Genomic DNA, 15193 nt, shown 5'->3' on the forward strand with positions numbered 1-15193 from the left:
CTTCCGCTAGATGCCGCAGGAGGAGCTGTGTTTGTTTTGATGGAGCGTCGTAGAAACATGGCGTAGAAATAGCAGAGACGTTCTTTGGAAATAGTTTAAATCTCGGCGGCATAAGTTCATGTTATAAACATATATATTACAGCTCAAATACAACATACACGCACTATGAACTTAAGTTAAAGACACAAGTGCGGTTTATGTTTAAGCGTAAATGTGAGGAAATGTGTTTTTCTAGCGCCCTCAGGCTTTAGCGTTTTTCTATTGGTCAGTAGCGTGTCACGTGGCCAGGAAGAGTTCGGGCGGCTTGTTTGTGGAATTAAATTCCCTTAATTTACCGAAAGACGCTAAAAAGAAAAGTAAAAAAAAAATAGTTTTGCAGGACTTACATTTGTAATAATCACTGTTAGTAATTTAACCTGGAAAAAATATGTATATATTTTTTTCAAAACCGTGAGTTTAAAGGAGGGTGCCGGGAATTGGGAGGTTTCCTCCAACCCATTGTGGGTATCGCTTCTCGGCCTTTTGGCTAAGATCAAGTGTAGTATCTGTTCTTATCAGTTTAATATCTGATACGTCCCCTACCCGGGGACCATATATTAAATTGATTTTTGGAACAGGGAGATGGAATAGGGGCTTGCTCCGTCCACTCCACGCATCGACCTGGTATTGCAGTATCTCCAGGAACGGTGCACTCCTCCTAACATGTACAATATAAAAATATGTGGCAAGCTAAACGTTTTTTAACTTCACTTGGTTTTATTCCAGGTAGTAGCTGAAGTAGAAATCTTGACACTGGTGTAGAAAATGAGTGGATGGATGTTTATTCCATGTTGGTTGTGTTCTGCAGTTCACTCTTTCCTCCACTAGAGGGCGACAGAGCGCTAAGTAATTTTAAAGCCTGGTGAACAGCAGAGCAGGGTTTTCTTTACGTGTAAGAACATAGGTTCACTAACCAGATTAATAGGAACATCTACTTGTGGTTTTGAACTGTATTAAAACATCTTAAAATCCCATCATAAATCAGCCTGAGTTGTTCACTCTCCCAGATCAATAGGTGGCAAAAGCAGGACATGCAGCTTCCTACCACTGGTGAACAAAGAAACAGGAAGTAGCTGCACTGTGAGCAGAAACAGACCTCGGATTTGTATGTTTTATACACCTCTTTTAAAATCACACTTGAATCAAAGAATGTATATCTTCAGTTTAGTTCCGTTTTGTGTCACTTGAACCTCTTGTTGGGTTGTGGGTCATCTGTGGGGGATAATCGGAGGAACTCTGATATTTCTTTATCTGCTGCTTTGTAGATTCAGCAATGCATTATGGGAAATACCCGTTTTCTGTTTGTTTTTTAGTTTTTATAATCAAAACATTGTCAATTGTCACCTTTTAGCAAACATTCGTTGTTTGTACTAAAATAGTGAAGTGTTCTGGTCCTTGTATCCTTTGGTTTAGTTAGTTTATATTGTTGACACCGTCAGTGAGTTTGGTGTGTGTGTGAAAGACTCCCCCAGCCGTGCCGTGTACAACTCATACTTACCTGGCAGGGGAGACACCATGATCAAGAAGGTGGTTCACCCAAGGCGAGGCTAAGCCATTGCACTTCGGCTGTGCTGACCTTTGCGAATTCCCCAAATGTGGGAATCTCGACTGCATAATTTCTGGTAGTGGGGGACTGCGTTCGCGCTCTCCCCTGATAAAGCTGTTCAATATAAACTGAATATAAGTCATAATGTTATATTATCTTGTTACCCAATAGTTCTTATAATTTAATGCTAGGGGTGTAACGATACACTAATCTCACGATACGGTACGATACACGATATTGAGGTCACGATAACGATACGATACGATATTATAGCAGTATTTTTTTAACAACCTTGAATGAGGAACATATGACTGGAAAAAATTGTCTTTTATTTGAAAGACACAAAATACAAAACAATGCTGTGCGTTTGCCCTATTGTTACAGTTTGTAATGCTTTATAACTGTTTAAGTTTTAAAGAGAAAGCCAGGCCAGCCATTTTCCACAAACTGAACTAAAAGTAAATGTCAGGTTTGCATTATGCATATTCAGTTTCATACAAGTACAAATATTTTGCCACAAACTGAATAGTTTCTCTCATGTATGATTTTACTTTTTTCTTTCTAATTTAACAACTAAAATGAAATAAATAAATAAAAGTAAGTAAATACATACAATTTTACATCATAAAAAAGATTGATTCATGTTCACCTTATAAGTGTAAGAGGAGATTTGTTTTTGTTAAAGCGTCACTACGTAACTTTTCCACCTTAATATAATATTTCCAGAGTCATTGTGATGGTACATCAACTAACAACAGGTTTAATGACACCTCTGTCATGGTCTGAGGGGTCTGTATCGCCTTCACTGGCACTATGTAACTTTGAGGTGGATGGTAGGAACCCTTCCACACTACTGGTAAAGCACTACCGCTTTTGTCCAAAGGAGACGCCAAACTCAACAAAAGCTGAAAGTTACGTTGTGCTGCTTTAAGAAGTTTATTTTGGTAATTCAGGGTTCATTATTTTATAAATATATTCTTTATATTCTGATGTAAATCAGGGACTATAATGACACTAGTCAGTTTATCTGTAGTGATTAGTCTGTTTTAGATTGGGCGGAGTGATACGCCACAGTACGGCACTAGGTGCTGTGTTGATGTTCTAAAATCCTACACTGTTGAGGGACATTAAAGTACACTGGTACACAGCAGAAGTTGCCCCCGTGTTTATCCTACTCACGACCCCAAAAAGGTTTAATTTAATAAGGTAAGGCTTAACTCTACACCAGCCTTACATAAGTAAAAGTTCAGAGCTCAAAACGGGACCACAAAACTGGACTAGTTTCATCTGAGTGGAGTAAGATTTTGGTCCGCGGGTCGAGGTGCGGCCGCGGTCGCGGCCGGATGCGCATTTCTAGTCAACACAATAGATTAATATTAATAACCCAATATCGCGATACACTTTGTCACCTCCACGACACGTATTGTGACGTTTTTGTATCGCGAAATTTCGTGGCATGATATATTGTTACACCCCTATTTAATGCTGCATAGCTTCTGCTTTGTGTTACATTTAAAACTCGCAATTACCGTAATTTCGCGACCATTCGGCGCACCGTGTGGAAAGGCGCACCCTCATTTTTGTGTGTCATTTTTAGATTTAAAACATACATATGGCGCACCGACCCAAAAGGCGCAGTCTACAGAGCAGAGCTGCACACACGCGTGCCGCAAAACACGCCGGCCGGAAAACACACACACCCGCTGCAGAACGCACACACATGCAGAACGCACACACAAGCACACAAGCGCTTATTTAAAAAATAGAGCGGGAGCAAAACCTCTGTTTCTGCATTAAAGAGCTCCGCTAATTCAGCTGCGCCAGTCCGAATTTCCTCGGTGTCAGACACTTTCTGCACAACAGTAAATAAACTTTTCATACCCCGTTGTGCGGATCCTCCACTGCGCAGAGCCCGTCTCTCCCCAGCGGGGTGGAGCAGCGCGCGTCACAGCGGCTTTAACCGGGAATGTGACCTGTTCGGACTGGCTGGGACCGAAGCCACCCACCTGTATGAGAGCAGGGGCTCCCGGGGAAAGACCAGCGGCATTTCGGCCGGATATGCCCCGGGGATGGTGCGCCCTGGCCCGGCAAACCCGCGGCGGGAGCCTGGCGGCTCCTGAGCGCATCCTCTGCATCTTGGTTACCGGAGATCAAACCGACAGATTTGCCTGAAAATCTCGCAGGGTGAAGTTGGTCCGACCTGGGACAGACCCCTGAAATCCCTGCTCCTAAAGCGGGTGGGAACCAGGAGAATTTGATCTGATCCCGCTTTGGGAACCTGGAAGTCGGGTTGCAGCAGTGCGCGTCACACGCGCTGCAGAACACAGAACACACACGCACGTGTGCTTATTTAAAAAATAAAGCGGGAGCAAAACTTATTTTGATTGTACTTTATTTCACTTTACCGTACACATCAAGCAAATCCTTCAAACTCTTCATCTTCTGTATCTGCATTAAACAGTGCTGCTAATTCAGCTGCGCCAGTCCCATATTCCTCGCTTTCAGAGTCACTTTCTGTGTCCTGCGGCCCCTCTGAAATGCCGGCTTTTGCAAACGCCCGAACAACAGTCCCAGCAGATATATTAGCCCACGCATCAACAATCCACGTGGAAACTGTGGCATAACTGGCCCGCCGCTGCCGTCCGCTCTTGGTGAAGCTGTGCTCCCCCTCAGTCATCCATCTCTCCCACGCCGCCCGCAGCCTCACCTTGAACGGCCGGTTCACACCGACATCCAGCGGTTGGAGTTCCTTTGTCAGACCTCCCGGAATAACAGCCAGCAAAGCGTTCATGTTTTTCACTTCTTTTTTTACACTGTCTGTGAGATGGGCGCGCATAGAGTCACAGATCAGCAGCGATGGTGATGTGTGGAAAAAACCACCTGGTCACCGCACATAGACCTGCCTCAGCCACTCTATCATCATCTCTTCATCCATCCAGCCCTTTTCATTTGCCCTTATTATGATGCCGGCTGGAAAAGTCTCTTTAGGCAACGTTTTTCTTTTAAAAATGACCATCGGTGGCAGTTTTCGTCCATCAGCGCTGCAGGCAAGCACTACGGTAAATGAGGACTTCTCATTCCCTGTTGTGCGGATTCCAATCGTGCTGGTCCCCGTCCTCTCCACCGTGTGGTTCGTCGGGATGTCGAACGTCAGCGGCACCTCGTCCATGTTCGTTATTTGGCTGGGCTGGATGTGTTTCTCGGTGATGTGTCGGCTACAAAATGAGTGGAAGCTTTCCATCTTCTCCAAGTAATCCGCCGGGCGCTGCTGCGCTACTGTTGTCCTGGCCCGGATGGAGAGATGGCACCGCTTCATGAACCGAAAACACCAGGACGAACCTCCGTGAAAATGTTCAATTTCCATCTCCTCCGCCAGCGCTACTGCTTTCCGTCGGATGGTGACCGTGGAAACGCTCCTTCCACTCGCTCTTTGCTCGATCACCCACCTCTCCAAACTTTCCTCCAAGTCCGGCCATCTCGCCTTGTGTACGCGGAAGCTCAGCTGCGTTTTCTTCACCTGCCCCAGTTCGTTTTCCAGCTTCCTCCACTTGCGAACCATTGATTCATTAACTTTATATTCTCTTGCGGCTGCTCGATTCCCATGTTCCGCCGCGTAGCTGATCGCCTTCAGTTTAAACTGTGCTTCATAAGCGTGTCTCTTTGCCATCTTCAGCGTTGTTAAGACAACAATGTTCTGTGTGAAGCACATACCTGTCCCTTTATACACCCCCCCTTCCCCCTCAATCACGTCCGCAAACCATGGGTGCTTCACACCCCCCACCTTCCCCCTTTAACGTCTGTGGCTGGTGTCATTCACGTCCGCAGACCACGGGTGCTTCACACACCCCCCCTTCCCCCTTGTCTGTGGATGGTCTCCTTCACGTCCGCAACTCCCCCGGGGCTTCACCCAAAGCATAGATATGGCGCACCGTTTCATAAGGCGACCGGCACATTAAAAAAAAAAAAAAAAAAAAAAGGGCGCCTTATGGTCGCGAAATTACGGTAACTAATGTTGTTTGAATTATACATATTTATCTTTGATTATCTTTTGTTCTCCAGTACGTAAAACACTGCTTTGTCCCTCTGGTAGATAATAGATCTGTTTTGGGTGTATTCCTCTCATTTTATAACTGCAGGGCTCCAGACTGCGACCAAATGCTCGCATTTTGCGACCAAAATTTGAGTATGTGCGACTGAATTTCATGTCCACTCGCACACGTGCGACCAGTAAATTTGCCAGTGTGTTTTTTTTTTTTTGTTTTTTTTTTATACGTTAAACGTGGAAGGGGTGCGTCAATGAACCCGCATATTTGCAGGCCAATGAGTGTGAAAGGGAATGAGTTAGGGGATCTATTTATTTATTTATTTTTTTCGTTTAATTTCACCGGAGGTGAAGCAGGTATTACGCCCGGACCACATTTAATGCGACACAACGCGCTGCGCACATAAAGTTAGAAGAAAGAGACGGCGGATATGTTTGGTTTTAGTAACATCATGCTCAGGCAATGAGTCTGCAATGGCCCAGACGGGAGACACATGTAGCTCAGTGCTTAACTTTTATTTTTAATCCACTCTATATTCTTCTGGTTGTTCTCCGATATGTTCCCCTAAAGCCTGAATTATTGTTCCGCGTTAAATCGACGCAGAGCCTACGCCGTAGCCTACGGCGTTGTTGTAACGTGGAACCATAAATCAGCCTTCACCCGGTACATACATAGGTTCCTCTAAACATCTGTCCCCGCTACAGTTTTAACTAAAAGAAAATGTGCTTCAATACTTGCCAAAAAATATGTGGCAAGATAAACGTTTTTTAACTTCACTTGGTTTTATTCCAGGTAGTAGCTGAAGTAGAAATCTTGACACTGGTGTAGAAAATGAGTGGATGGATGTTTATTCCATGTTGGTTGTGTTCTGCAGTTCACTCGTTTCTCCACTAGAGGGCGACAGAGCGCTAAGTAATTTTAAAGCCTGGTGAACAGCAGAGCAGGGTTTTCTTTACGTGTAAGAACATAGGTTCACTAACCAGATTAATAGGAACATCTACTTGTGGTTTTGAACTGTATTAAAACATCTTAAAATCCCATCATAAATCAGCCTGAGTTGTTCACTCTCCCAGATCAATAGGTGGCAAAAGCAGGACATGCAGCTTCCCACCACTGGTGAACAAAGAAACAGGAAGTAGCTGCACTGTGAGCAGAAACAGACCTCGGATTTGTATGTTTTATACACCTCTTTTAAAATCACACTTGAATCAAAGAATGTATATCTTCAGTTTAGTTCCGTTTTGTGTCACTTGAACCTCTTGTTGGGTTGTGGGTCATCTGTGGGGGATAATCGGAGGAACTCTGATATTTCTTTATCTGCTGCTTTGTAGATTCAGCAATGCATTATGGGAAATACCCGTTTTCTGTTTGTTTTTTAGTTTTTATAATCAAAACATTGTCAATTGTCACCTTTTAGCAAACATTCGTTGTTTGTACTAAAATAGTGAAGTGTTCTGGTACTTGTATCCTGTGGTTTAGTTAGTTTATATTGTTGACACCGTCAGTGAGTTTGGTGTGTGTGTGAAAGACTCCCCCAGCCGTGACGTATACAACTCATACTTACCTGGCAGGGGAGACACCATGATCAAGAAGGTGGTTCACCCAAGGCGAGGCTAAGCCATTGCACTTCGGCTGTGCTGACCTTTGCGAATTCCCCAAATGTGGGAATCTCGACTGCATAATTTCTGGTAGTGGGGGACTGCGTTCGCGCTCTCCCCTGATAAAGCTGTTCAATATAAACTGAATATAAGTCATAATGTTATATTATCTTGTTACCCAATAGTTCTTATAATTTAATGCTACATAGCTTCTGCTATGTGTTACATTTAAAACTCGCAATTAACTAATGTTGTTTGAATTATACATATTTATCTTTGATTTTCTTTTGTTCTCCAGTAGGGCTGTTCGATTAATCGATTTTAAATCGTAATCGCGATTATGTAATTAGAACGATGTTAAAACGTGAAAATCGTAAAATCGATTTTTCACTTTTTTTTTTTTTTTTTTTTTTTACCTTGTCTTCACACATATTAATGATTGATACCATATTAATGATTGATGGAAATACCTCTCAATACCTGCGACAAGTGCCCCATCGGAGAGGCTCTTTAGTGTAGGAGGGGGCGTTGTAACATGCCACCGGGCATCCCTCAAGCCAGATGCCGTAGACCGGCTCGTGTTCCTTGCAAAAAACTTGCAAATGTGAATAGCAAATGTAATGACTGACATTACACACCTCTACCTCCTTCAAGGGTTGCATTATTATTTAGCATGCAAAGACCCAGTTTAGTTTAATTAGAAAATGTCTTGTTTTATTTAATTGGAAATATAACTTACTGTATGTTTGCAAGTGCGGATTTGCTGATTTCTTTTTTTTTCAGAGATAAAACTTTATATTTTATTATATTTTTTAAAACTTTTTTTCAACTTATTTTGCACTTTATTCATTCATTTTTGGTTTAATAAGAGCAAAGTTTGCACTTAAAGCCCAATGGGGCAAATGTTCAATAAAAAAAAAAGCATATTTGAAATCATTTCTTTGCCTTTTGTCAATTCACAAAATAATCGTAATCGAAAATCGGATTTTGAGAGAAAAAAATCGAGATTTTATTTTTGGGCAAAATCGAACAGCCCTATTCTCCAGTACGTAAAACACTGCTTTGTCCCTCTGGTAGATAATAGATCTGTTTTGGGTGTATTCCTCTCATTTTATAACTGCAGGGCTCCAGACTGCGACCAAATGCTCGCATTTTGCGACCAAAATTTGAGTATGTGCGACTGAATTTCATGTCCACTCGCACACGTGCGACCAGTAAATTTGCCAGTGTTTTTTTTTTTTTTTTTTTTTTTTTATTATAATACGTTAAACGTGGAAGGGGTGCGTCAATGAACCCCCATATTTGCAGGCCAATGAGTGTGAAAGGGAATGAGTCGGGGGATCTATTTATTTATTTATTTTTTTCGTTTAATTTCACCGGCTCAAAGCAGGTATTACGCCCGGTACATACATAGGTTCCTCTAAACATCTGTCCCCGCTACAGATTTAACTAAAAAAAATGTGCTCCAATACAGCAGGTCTCATCGTTTTATTTTGAACACTGCCAAAACTCTAACTTAAAACGTAACTAGAACTTAAAATTTGCTTGACACAAATGAAAGTTAAATTTTAACAAGTGGGAAAAACACCTAACCTTTTAAGTTATGTGTGTTATCAGGTGTAATGGCATTTTTAGAAATAAGAATATTTCTTGGTAAGATCCTTAGTTATTTGAGTGAAGGCAGTGAATTTGGTCGACTGGTGTAAGTTCAGGGTTTTAGTAGGGAATTGTTATTGGCCAGTACCCCCAATATTTGTACATTTGTTAAGTACTGTGTTTAACAGTTAAATTCATGGCTGAAAGGTTACTAAGCACTTTGTTACCAAGCACTTTTTTATCATGTGAATGTATGTTTTTTTTATATATAATGACAGCAATGGTGCTGTCAGTTTACTTTATGTTGCGGCATCTTTAAAAGTGCACAATAAAATGTAACACAGCATTTGAAACAGCACATTGTGGTAATTCATTAATCTATTATGAAATACGTATTACTAATACACTGAAATCTAGTAGAAATGTAAAAATTTGGTTAGCGTGTCGATAAACGATGTGCGCTCCTAAAATTTCTGATTGTGCCCCTAAAGATTTTCAGTTAGGGGCTACTGTGCTCCTAGTGAAAAAAGTTAGTCTGGAGCCCTGACTCTGAAAAGTGCCTGATGCCACGTCCTGCTAAGGGGCAGGACGGACCTTTAAACCTTTTATATTTCATCAGTTTAGTGTTTGACCTACTCTGACTTCTCCAAAGAGGAACAATTTAAAAAAAGAGGCGTATTTGGTGTAAACGTTGGCTTTATTACAATATCCTCTTGCAATGTCCTCTGTGCACATCAACCAAACCTGTGGAAGTCAAAAAGAAGAGTGAGGAAAAAGTAATCTAGCATCCGAGCATTCACTAAATTCACTATCTTAATGTCTATATATTCATCAATGGCAACAAAATAAAAGCGTCAATTAAGTATACACACCACTACAAACTATTCATCTACACTGTGTGCACAATTTATTAGGCAATTTATATTTTTGAGGTTTAATTTTATTTTTGAGCAACTGCAATGCTCTCAGTGAATCCGAAATGTTAATAATAATCAAACCTGAATATTTACAAAAGTAAAAATGTGGTATTGCTTTCTTAGGAGAATATATGTATGTGCACAATTATTGGGCAACTATTAGTGTGCATAATTATGTGACTAAATGAAAAATTTCAGTTATTTTATGTGATGTTTGAAGTATGACAAGCGTTTTTTTTTTTTTTACATTTATTATTGTATTTGGAACAGTGATCATACCATGGTTGGCCGTGCAGCATTTGGGAGCACCAATCGGTCGGAGGGTGGCCATCGACGGTATGGTTTCCCCAAGGACACAGACCGACGTAAAAGATGGCTGGCTATGGTCAGCAGAAAAAACTTTGAAGTAAAAGGAAATTTGAATAGCAGAAAAATTTGTCAGGTAAATAATGTTGACATGGTGACATGACAGTTGCTTATTAACATTTCTAAGGCCATCACACTACTGAGTATACACAATAATGATATTTCAATGATATTTAAAGTATACAGATCTTACTAATCTCCCTACAGGTACCTTTTGAGGATAACCAGTTCACAAACACCCAAAAAGGCCACTTCAGGTTACGTCATTCATTCATCGCCCAAAGCTCAGGAGGAGGAAAGTCCCCACATTACCTTCAGCAGTGGTGAATGAAAGGAGCGATGACCACACCTACTGCAAAAGATCAAATTTGGGTATGACACACAGTTAACAACACATCTCATTTATGTAATGCAAAGATAGACTACACTCTCAGCCTTCAGATTATTAGATACAGTATGAAAACAACAGGGGTGGGTGAATGTGACAGGCAGACATGTTTATTTATCCCCACAAGGAAATTGATTTGCAGTGGAGGGAAAAAAACAAATCACTCTTCATCTATTGCTAAAAAAACCTTTATGTATGTTGTTAGTCCTGGAGTGTGGCAGATGATTTGTTTCACATGAGTATACAGTTTTGTTTAATTGGAGTGTAGTGTAGCCTTAAACAGGAGATGAAAGTAGGTGCTAATGTAAAAGGAGGATAAATGCATATTAACTGCAACAACACCTGATGATGATGAGGATGGTGATTATTATTATTAGTATTATAATATTACTACTAATAATAATAATACTGTTATTTGTATTACCTGTTAAGCCAAGGGCACAAATTTGTTCTCACAAGCTGCTTTACTCAGGACTGCCTGGAGAACACCTTCTCCTGTATACGCCAGAGGAACCCCGTGCCAACACCAGCAGAGTTCCACTCTGCACTACGAGCTGTCACTGTGGGACAGTTCCTCTCAACAGGGGACACTGGCAGTTACCTAGATGGTGCATCTGACCCTTTGGCGGACTTCCTGGACACAAAGAGCAGCAGCTATAGTCCTCCACTTTGCAGGATACATTGTGAAGAGGGTCATCAGCTGTTTGTGAGAAAATCCAGTGTGCACTCCTGGAAGAAGAAAATGCAAATGAGAGAGATGTTCTTCAAAGATTAAAGGAATTCAAAAGGGCTGCACTATACCGCCCATCCGATGAGGTTTGTACTCTCATTCAGAGTGTGGAGCAGCTGTTCCGTGTGAGGACAGGTGATTCCATCATGGAGCCCACCGATGCCATGGCAATGCTCGAAAAAGAGGCCAAGGAAATTGACAGCAACCTTCCCTCATGCCATGAGCTGAAGAAAAAAATTCTCACCAGATGCAGCAGCAGGTGGTGCACCACGTGTTCAGCCAAATTCTGCCAAAAACATTATTCATGTTAGTTGTGTTAGTGGAGCAGGAAAATAACTTATATTTCCATTTGCAGGTCAAGGAGGAGGGGGAGCAGGATTTATCATCGTCCACTTGTCCAGCAGCACCACCAGCAGCCTCCAGGGGTTTCTTGCTCTAATGTGCCAGAATTTTCTAATGCAGAAAAGACACAGGTGATCATTTTTGGCCCTAAAAATGAAAGGTAAAAGATCAGTGCTCACCTTGGCTCCGGGTCATTGACAGCTACAAACAAGCCAGAAATCTCGGTTTAATTATTGAGTCTGACCTGAACTTCAACGGCATCTAAACTTTATCACTAAATCTGCCTATTACCAGCTAAAAAACATTGCTAGTTTTAATTATTAAAGACATGGAAAAAACTTATTCATGCATTCATTTTCAGTAAGTTGGATTATTGCAATGTCATCTTTACAGGCCTTAAAGGAGACCTACTATGGCATTTAATGGATATTTTAAACAGGCCTTTAATTGTCTTAAAAACAATCTAAAGCTTGTTTTTTCTACATAAATCAGAAATTCAGCCTGTGGGCCATGTCTTTATTTTTACCGCTTCTAACCTCCTTTTCTATGTGGGATTCTGAGGGGAGGGGAGCAGGGGCGCAGCTTGTGAACAGGCAAGGCAGGCAACTGCTTGGGGCCCCGAGTTGTTGGGGGGCCCATGAGGCCCAAAAAAAAAAAAATTTTTTTTTTTTTTTTAAATAATTACTTTTATTACAAATATTTTTCCTATCAGGGGTTTTGAGGACTAAAAAAGTATTGAAGGCTGTTTTTACTGTACAGATCTCAAAATGTGGTAACCGCAATGACCACATCCTCCTCCTTAAACAAACATAAGGCAATTATCAATGACATCTCAGTAGCCAGTAAGAAACCTCCCTTAAGAGGCCCCACGTTGTCATTCCCATGATCACGGCCATCCGCCTGTACGCAGTGTCAAAAAAAAAAAAAAACTACACACAGTGTCGTGTGTGTAAATTAGCAGTGTGTAAATAAATATAAATTTCATAAAGTTTTCGTTGGTGTCAGTTTATTATAACATAACGGTAATGAATGCTGGTTTGAGGGGCCCCTTAGAAATTTTTGCCTAGGGCCCCAACAGACCCTAGAATCGCCTCTGGAGGGGAGGCTATGATAATGAGGCTCTGTGCTGATTGGCTGCCTAAATGACGTGTAGCAGGGGAGGACACAAAGCCTCCGGGCAGAATAGCAGTGGCTGCGTACAAGCGTGTCCCATGCGAGCGAGCTTCGGCGACAAAATCAATTCCATTGCTTTATTTTCTATTGGACTGTCCTAACTGGCTGCGAGTTTTCAGTGTGGACAGAGAGCGTCCGATGTCACGCAGCTCGACGCGATAGTCGGACACTCGCTTTCAGTTATGACACGGTGTAAACGGATCTTAAAGCCTGAATTACGGTTCTGCGTTAAAACGACGCGTACCCTACGCCGTAGGCTCTGCGTTGGTGTAACGCGGAACCATAAATCAGCCTTTAGTTACCTGACCGGGTCACCTCGTCTTCATACTAAAGGCTGAGTTATGGTTCTGCGTCACACCGACGCAGAGCACACGCCACAGCCGTGACGCCGTGCTGAACCCTTCTGACTTCTCCGTCACTCCATTTGGTCGCGGTGCAGTACCCCCCGCGGCCACTAGTTAGCGATCTTTTTCTGAATGGTTTATCCGACTTTTTCCGGTCACAGTAAATCAAAGAAATAACTATTGTGCAAAAAACCAAAACAAAAAAAATCACATATAAACGAAGAAAAGAGCCCTGAAAGTTCACTACTGCTTCAAACCGGAAACCGGAAATGCTTCGCTTTCAAACGAACCAATCACAGCCCTCTCGGTCTGTGTGTGGTCGGCGTCTCCTCGACGCGTAGTTACAATTTTCGGGAGGTGCACCTCAGTGACGGCGCAGGTGACGGCGTGTCCTCTGCGTCGACGAAAACCAGACGCCGTAGGCACGGCGCCATTTTGACGCAGAAGCATAACTGAGCCTTATTTCACACAGTAAGAAGGTACACCACAGTTATTTACTCCGATTCCTCACCATTTCATTTCTTATGTTACAAGACTAATGAATCATGTTAACTGTAAAGAAATCACAACACTGAATGTTCACATACAGCAACTTTATTGTTAAAAAAAAAAAAAAAAAAACATTTATGCACTATTGCTGGCTCAGGAAGGACTGTGCATATCTTCAGAAGGTATCGTTGAACAGCTTCAGGTAGAAGGAAGAAACCATAAACACAAAATAATTACTAATAGAGCTAAATACTTAGCCCATGAAAAGATCATACTTGTAGACAAATATAAATAACATAAAAAATTAACGTCACTTACTGCTGACTCGTGTGCAGTTGCCGGGTCCGTACTGTTGGTACTGATCCTTTTATGAGGGTAAGTGTCGATGCAAAACCTAATTTCTACTGTCCCTCGCTGTGGAAACAGCCACCGCTTCGGAACAATGGCGGAAGCTCCGGCCGGCAGAGTTAGTTGTGGGCGTGGTTTCAGCAGCGGAGGCCGACCTATGGAAATCTGCTCCTATCGTTACGTAACGACAGGCGCAGATTCTGAACGGCTCATAAAAGTCACATGACACTGGAAGATTTACCGGGCGGGGTGAACAGACCCTGCATAATTTGGTGGCTTTTCATCTCTGTGTTGGCAGGGTGAGGGGAGACCACTTTATATATGTTAAAGCAAGAAAAAACATGTTTTTCATAATAGGTCCCCTTTAAGACTTGAAGCCTCTGAAAATTCACCAGTTGTTTGTACTGCAATTTGTATCTGTGTTTTATCCTTGAGAAATAAAACTGTGTCATCAGCCAGCTGTGAAATCTTAACTTCTCTATTGAAGATTGTTAAGCCTTGAATATTTGGGTTACACGAAATATTTAAAAATAGAAGTTCAGCAACAACCAAAAACAGGAAATAGGACAACCTTGGCGTACACCTCTTGAGACAGAAAACCTTTTAGACATTCTGGGATATAGAATAACTGAACTATTTATTGGAATTGAATGTATTTTTTTTCGTCTTTGATGCTTTATTGAAAGTTTGCAATATACAATGTACAACAATCAGTCACTTCAGTTCACAACCTGTGCAACCTCAGCAGCACAGAGCAGCCATGCGTCATCAACAACAAGAAAATTAGAAAAAAAATAAAAAATAAATAAAAAGAAAAAAAAGAAATACATAAAAGAAACAAAACCTTGGTGTGACGGACTTCATAATATTTTGCATAAAATGAGAATTATATTTGTGACAGCTTAATGATTGAAAATCTCAGAATGGATATCCATCATTGATATACATTTCTTATTTGTAATTAACTTAAGAGACTTAAGATAATAATCAACTTCAATCAAAAACAACTTAAATAATGGAGAGGAGTTTCAATTTACATTAATGGATGTGAAACTTTCCTAATAAAATATAAAGATTGACAAAATAGTACATAACTTCTTTTCTTTGAATTAAGAATAAGTAATCATGTTCTTCCCTTCAATGTTGATTGTATGTGTTGTTTTACATATAATAATAATAATAATAATAATAATAGTAGTAGTATAATAATAGTATATACTAAGCTTGGGAACTGAATATGTATGGGTCTTTAAGAGCAGCGTCGGTGACGTCAT

General features: G+C 41.2%; 1 long non-coding RNA gene and 3 other non-coding genes across 4 annotated transcripts; all 4 read left to right on the forward strand.

Annotated features, from left to right (window-relative positions):
• Window positions 1–506: 506 nt before the first annotated feature.
• On the forward strand, window positions 507–697 carry LOC133451659 (U2 spliceosomal RNA). Its single transcript, XR_009783203.1, has one exon. It is a non-coding gene; the product is annotated as a U2 spliceosomal RNA (small nuclear RNA).
• An 832-nt stretch (window positions 698–1529) lies between these two features.
• Window positions 1530–1693, forward strand: LOC133451657 (U1 spliceosomal RNA). The gene has a single exon (XR_009783201.1). It is a non-coding gene; the product is annotated as a U1 spliceosomal RNA (small nuclear RNA).
• Window positions 1694–7184: 5491 nt separating this feature from the next.
• On the forward strand, window positions 7185–7348 carry LOC133451658 (U1 spliceosomal RNA). Its single transcript, XR_009783202.1, has one exon. It is a non-coding gene; the product is annotated as a U1 spliceosomal RNA (small nuclear RNA).
• A 2694-nt stretch (window positions 7349–10042) lies between these two features.
• Window positions 10043–11382, forward strand: LOC133451174 (uncharacterized). The gene is made up of 3 exons (XR_009783152.1): window positions 10043–10181; window positions 10313–10477; window positions 10966–11382. It is a non-coding gene; the product is annotated as an uncharacterized LOC133451174 (long non-coding RNA).
• The last annotated feature ends 3811 nt before the right edge of the window (window positions 11383–15193 follow it).

The sequence above is a fragment of the Cololabis saira genome, chromosome 9 (assembly GCF_033807715.1).
Source record: "Cololabis saira isolate AMF1-May2022 chromosome 9, fColSai1.1, whole genome shotgun sequence".
Classification (NCBI taxonomy): domain Eukaryota; kingdom Metazoa; phylum Chordata; class Actinopteri; order Beloniformes; family Belonidae; genus Cololabis; species Cololabis saira.